The 6,568-nt window shown below is 50.1% G+C and overlaps 1 pseudogene; it reads left to right on the forward strand.

Moving 5' to 3' along the window:
* LOC137315739 (zinc finger protein 850-like) overlaps nucleotides 1–6,347 on the forward strand; it is a 106,905-nt pseudogene extending 100,558 nt beyond the window's left edge.
* Nucleotides 6,348–6,568: the final 221 nt, after the last annotated feature.

Below are 6,568 nucleotides of genomic sequence, written 5' to 3' on the forward strand. Positions count from 1 at the left end.
TTGTAAAGAGTTGGGGACCCAGCACCGACCCCTGTGGAACACCACTGGTTACTGGTTGCCAGTCCGAAAATGAACCATTTATCCCAACTCTCTGCTTCCTGTTTGATAACCAATCCTCCACCCATGCCAGAATATTACCCCCAATCCCGTGATTTTTTATCTTAAGTAATAATCTTTTATGTGGCACCTTGTCGAATGCCTTCTGGAAGTCTAAATACACTACGTCCACTGGTTAGGTGGCACAGTAAATAGTGTAGATGGGAGCAGAAAGTTGCAAGGGGGCAATGATAGATTCAGCGAGTGGGCAAAACGGTGGCAGGTGGAGTTGAATGTGGGGAGATGTGAATTCACCCACTTTGGACTGAAGACAGAGATCAGAGTATTTACCAAATGGCAAGCAGCGAGAAACTGTGGAGGAGCAAAGAGATTTTGGGGTCCAAGTACAGAAATCACTAAAAGCTGGTGGACAGTTAAAAAAAATAATTTTAAATGCTAAAGGAATGTTGCCCTTCATCTCAAGGGGGCTGTAATATAAAGGAGTGGAAGTTATGTTACAGTTGGACAGAGCTCTGGTTAGACCCCATCTGGAGACTGCATTCAGTTCTGGGCACTGCACCTCAGGGAGGACACAATGACCTTGGAAGGGGTGCAGCAGATTCACCAGAATGATACTGACAGGTTGCATCGACTAGGCCTGTATTGGGTGTAGTATAAAAGATTAAGGGGTGATCTAATCGAGGTGTTTAAGATGATTAAAATATTTGATAGGGTAGATGGAGAGAAACTGCTTCCTCTGGTGGGCGAGTCCAGAACAAGGGGGCATAACCTTAAAATTAGAGCGAGTCCTTTCAGGGGCGATGTCAGGAATCATGTCTTCACACAAAGGGTAGTGGAAATTAGGAACTCTCTCCCTGAGAGCAGTCGAGGCTGGGGGTCATTTGAACATTTCAGATCTGAGATTGATAGAATTTTGATAGGCGAGGGTATTAAAGGTTATGGTACCAACGCGGGTAGATGGAGTTAAGATACAGATCAGCCATGATCGAATTAAATGGCGGAACAGGCTGGAGGAGCTGAATGGCCTCCTCCTGATCCTAATGTTTAAATGTTCCTAATCACTGCACTAATTACAGAACGGGCCGACTGTTAATTGGAGCTCTGTTCGTGAAATCCCCTGACTTTCAAAGATAAACGGGACTGTCCCTTTAACTGTAAACAAAGGGGAGTGCCTGTCCCTTTAAATATCTGCCCCATTCCCACAGGCAGTGGGAGGAGGAACAGCGCGCGGTCTCATTCCGCCCAAAACCAGCGGGGCCTCGCGCGAGGGAGCAGCTCCATGAGGGGGCGGGGCCAGTGTGTGAGGGCGGGGCCTCGGCTCTGACGTCTCCAGGAGCACAGCGCGCAGGCGCGGGAGAGGCTCTGCGCGTTCGCCAGACGGAGTCGGAGGGTCGGGAGCAGGGAGGCGGGTGGCCGGGGACAGGACACTGAGAAACCGGGCGGATGCCGCGCCCCACGGCTTATAAACATGGAGCGAGGCGCAGGAACCGAGTCGGATCCTCTGGTCCCGAGTGTGAGCAGCCGGACGGCAACTGCGGGACTTCTCCCCGGTGAAAGGCCCGGGTTACCATGGAACCGGCCGCCATCTTGGTACAGGAGGAGGGAGCGTCACGGCGCATGCGCGGCCATCTTGCTACAGGAACAGTGTGGGCGGGGCTTCAGCACATTTCACTCAGAATCTTAACCCGTGCTGTACCTGCCCCGGGTAGTGTTTGAAGGGACAGTGTAGAGGGAGCTTTACTCTGTATCTCACCCGTGCTGTACCTGCCCTGGGAGTGTTTGATGGGACAGTGTGGAGGGAGCTTTACTCTGTATCTAACCCGTGCTGTCCCTGCCCCAGGAGTGTTTGAAGGGACAGTGTGGAGGGAGCTTTACTCTGTATCTAACCGCTGCGATACCTGCCCTGGGAGTGTTTGGGACAGTGTGCGGCCATCAATGACCAATGATTAACATTATTCACCCCTATTTATTAAAATCTGGGATATGGTTTCTAAAGATCTTTGTCAACGGAGCCTCTCACTTTTCCTCTCCCTATTCTTCTTCCCAAAATCTATCACTTCACTTTTCTCTGCATTAAATTTCATCTGCCATCTATCTGTCCAATTTATTATCCAGTGTCCGTGACACTGAAGTCACTTCCAGCCCTCTTCACAGTTCCCCACACTCCCTATCTTGGTGGCATTTGAATTATCTGGAGATTTTCATCTTGTGCCCGATAAACCCAAGCCCAGATCATTTCTCTGTATTGAGAAGAGCAATGGTCCCAACACTGACCCTGGGGGACACCACCGTTTACATCCCTCCAGTCTGAACAATATCCATTATCCACGACTCTCTGTTTTCTGCCCTTTCCCCAACTTCCTGTCCACGCTGCCCCACTCCCTTCAATTCCGTGAGCCTTAATTTTATCAACAAGCCTCCTGTGCTGCACCTTCTCAAACACCTTTAGACAATCCATCCACACAACACCCACTGCATTCCCTTTCTCACCACACTGTGTTATTTCCTCAAATAATCCGTGCTGTCTTTCCTGAATTCATCCTTTTTATGAACAAATGTTGAAATGTTTGCTCCACCCCACAGGGTTCCATCTGTTTAAAGCCACACAGAGAGAGGTGGGAGAGGCCCATTGTTGGACAGTGTGAGCTGAGGGGTGGGAGAGGCCCATTGTTGGACAGTGTGAGCTGAGGGGTGGGAGAGGCCCATTGTTGGACAGTGTGAGCTGAGGGGTGGGAGAGGCCCATTGTTGGACAGTGTGAGCTGAGAGGTGGGAGAGGCCCATTGTGGGACAGTGTGAGCTGAGGGGTGGGAGAGGCCCGTTGTTGGACAGTGTGAGCTGAGGGGTGGGAGTGGCCCATTGTTGGACAGTGTGAGCTGAGGGGTGGGAGAGGCCCATTGTTGGACAGTGTGAGCTGAGGGGTGGGAGAGGCCCATTGTTGGACAGTGTGAGCTGAGGGGTGGGAGAGGCCCATTGTTGGACAGTGTGAGCTGAGGGGTGGGAGAGGCCCATTGTTGGACAGTGTGAGCTGAGAGGTGACATAGGCCCGTTGTTGGACAGTGTGAGCTGAGCAGGCGCAGGAGTCGCAGACTTTAGTGAACACCGAGTGCCCCCCAGACCCCAATATAAAACAGTGAACATTATCCCCCAGACCCCAATATAAAACAGTGAACATTATCCCCCCCAGACCCCAATATAAAACAGTGAACATTATCCCTCCCAGACCCCAATATAAAACAGTGAACATTATCCCCCCCAGACCCCAATATAAAACAGTGAACATTATCCCCCCAGACCTCAATATAAAACAGTGAACATTATCCCCCCAGACCCCAATATAAAACAGTGAACATTATCCCCCCAGACCCCAATATAAAACAGTGAACATTATCCCCCCCAGACCCCAATATAAAACAGTGAACATTATCCCCCCCAGACCCCAATATAAAACAGTGAACATTATCCCCCACAGACCCCAATATAAAACAGCGAACATTATCCCCCCAGACCCCAATATAAAACAGTGAACATTATCCCCCCCAGACCCCAATATAAAACAGTGAACATTATCCCCCCAGACCCCAATATAAAACAGTGAACATTATCCCCCAGACCCCAATATAAAAGTGAACATTATCCCTCTGGACCTGAATATAAAACAATGAACATTATCCCCCCCCTGCCCCCAGATCCAAATGACGATGGATCAGGGAACGTCAGTAAAGGAAGTAGGAATGGTAACTGGTCAGAGAGCGTTTCATTGTTCGAGAAATCGGGATGTGTCAGTGAATATAAGAAGGAAAAATGGAGATGGGTCAAGGAGAGCCCATCACCAAAATTGGGAGATGTTGTGGAGGGACAGCATATCCGGAGCGACAGAGTGTTGGAAAGAGGGGGAGAGAGCAAGTTCACACAGACAGAGTCAGTAACTTCAGGGGAGGAGCGAGAGAGGGGAAGCAGTGAATGCAGAACTGAACCCAGTCAGTGCGAGCACCTTCAGGGGAGGAGAGACAGGGGAACCAGTGAGTGTAGAACTGAACCCAGTCAGAGTCAGCACCTTCAGGGGAGGAGAGAGAGGGGAACCAGTGAGTGTAGAACTGAACCCAGTCAGAGTCAGCACCTTCAGGGGAGGAGAGAGAGGTGAACCAGTGAGTGTAGAACACAACCCAGTCAGAGTCAGCACCTTCAGGGGAGGAGAGCGAGGGGAACCAGTGAGTGCAGAACTGAACCCAGTCAGAGTGAGCACCTTGACGGGAGGAGAGAGAGGGGAACCAGTGAGTGTGGAACTGAACCCAGTCAGAGTGAGCACCTTGACGGGAGGAGAGAGAGAGGAACCAGTGAGTGTAGAACTGAACCCAGTCAGAGTCAGCACCTTCAGGGGAGGAGAGAGAGGGGAACCAGTGAGTGTAGAACTGACCCCAGTCAGAGTCAGCACCTTCAGGGGAGGAGAGAGAGGGGAACCAGTGAGTGTAGAACTGAACCCAGTCAGAGTCAGCACCTTCAGGGGAGGAGAGAGAGGGGAACCAGTCAGTGTAGAACTGAACCCAGCCAGAGTCAACACCTTCAGAGGGAGGGTGTGAAAACTCAGAAAGAATTAAATATGTTGGGGATGGTGCAATGGGTTTGGATTTCAGCACAGGGAGGAGGGAGAGTGTGGGACGTGGATTTACAGTCTGGGGGAATGGCCGGGAAGAATATTCTGCAGAAACTCGAATTGTCTGTTCTGAATTTCTATCCTGCATTTACAGTGATAACTTTTGTAAACTCCTTTTACAGGCGATTGGAAGGGGAGGATTTGCAGACGGGAAACTCAAACCAAACCTCAAGTCAATCTGACCGAGTCACTCGATTCATCAGGAGCTGAATATCATCGGCCTTTGAATGTGGAAAGAGAAATGTTTGTCTGTTCTGTCTGTGGGAAAAGATCAAACTTCAGTGTGACTGGAAAATCACCGAGACTCTCAGACCCGAGTGAGAGTGTTCCAATGCACTGAGTGTGGAAAGAGCTTTAACCAGTTACACAGCCTGAAAATATATCGCACCATTCACAGCGGGGAGAAACCGTCCACGTGTTCTGTGTGTGGACGAGGCTTCAACTGATCGTCCAACCTGGAGAGACACAAGGACACCCGGACCATGGAGATACCGTGGAAATGTGGGGACTGTGGGAAGGGATTCAATTACCCATCCCAGCTGGAAACTCATCGACGCAGTCACACTGGGGAGAGGCCGTTTACCTGCTCCGCATGTGGGAAGGGATTCACTCAGTCATCCACCCTGCTGAGACACCAGCGATTTCAAACTGGGGAGAGGCCATTCACCTGCTCCGTGTGTGGGAAAGGATTCACTTGTTCATCCAGCCTCATTTCACACCAACTTGTTCACACTGATAAGAGACCTTTTAAATGTTCTGACTGTGAGAAGAGGTTTAAAAGCAGGAATGCTCTACTGAGACACGAACGTACTCACACTGGGGAGAGGCCGATTACCTGCTCCGTGTGAGGGAAGGGATTCACTCAGTCATACACTCTGCTGAGACACCAGCGAGTTCACACTGGGGAGAGGCCGTTCACCTGCGCAGACTGTGGGAAGGGATTCGCTTATTCAGCCGACCGGCTGAGACACCAGCGAGTTCACACTGGGGAGAGTCCGTTCACCTGCTCCGTGTGTGGGAAGGGATTCACTTGTTCATCTGGTCTCATTGAACACCAACTTGTTCACAGTGATAAGAGAGCTTTGAAATGTTCTGACTGTGAGAAGAGCTTTAAAAGCAGGAATGCTCTCCTGAGTCACGAACGTACTCACACTGGGGAGAGGCCGATTACCTGCACCGTATGTGGGAAGGGATTCACTCGGTCATCCACCCTGCTGAGACACCAGCGATTTCACACGGGGGAGAGACCGTTCACCTGCTCAGAGTGTGGGAAGGGATTCACTTGTTCATCCAGTCTCATTGAACACAAACCTGTTCACACTGATAAGAGACCTTTTAAAAGTTCTGACTGTGGGAAGAGCTTTAAAAGCACAAACAGACTGCTGACACACCAACGCACTCACAATGGGGAGAGACCGTTCACCTGCTCAGAGTGTGGGAAGGGATTCAGTCAGTCATATAACCTGTTCATTCACCAGCGAGTTCACACTGGGGAGAGGCCGTTCACCTGCTCCGTGTGTGGGGAGGGATTCACTCAGTCATCCAACCTGCAGTCACACCAGCGAGTTCACATGTTACCACAGGGGTTGGATTCTGCTGTTAATCACATCCAGGACTGAACCATGTTCATTCTGACAGTTGGGTTTGTTTCTGATAATAACCCCTATAACTGGGCTGGAGTTTAATATTCTGTATCAGTCTCAAATAAATCAGCTTTCTTTTCAATACAGTGTACCATTGTTTAAAAAGGGAGAAAGGGATAGACTGAGTAATTACAGGCCAGTCAGCCGAACCTCGGTGGTGGCCAAATGATTGGAAACAATTATGAGGGACAGTATTAATCGTCATTTAGAAAGGCA

The sequence above is a fragment of the Heptranchias perlo genome, unplaced genomic scaffold, assembly GCF_035084215.1.
Source record: "Heptranchias perlo isolate sHepPer1 unplaced genomic scaffold, sHepPer1.hap1 HAP1_SCAFFOLD_56, whole genome shotgun sequence".
Classification (NCBI taxonomy): Eukaryota; Metazoa; Chordata; class Chondrichthyes; order Hexanchiformes; family Hexanchidae; genus Heptranchias; species Heptranchias perlo.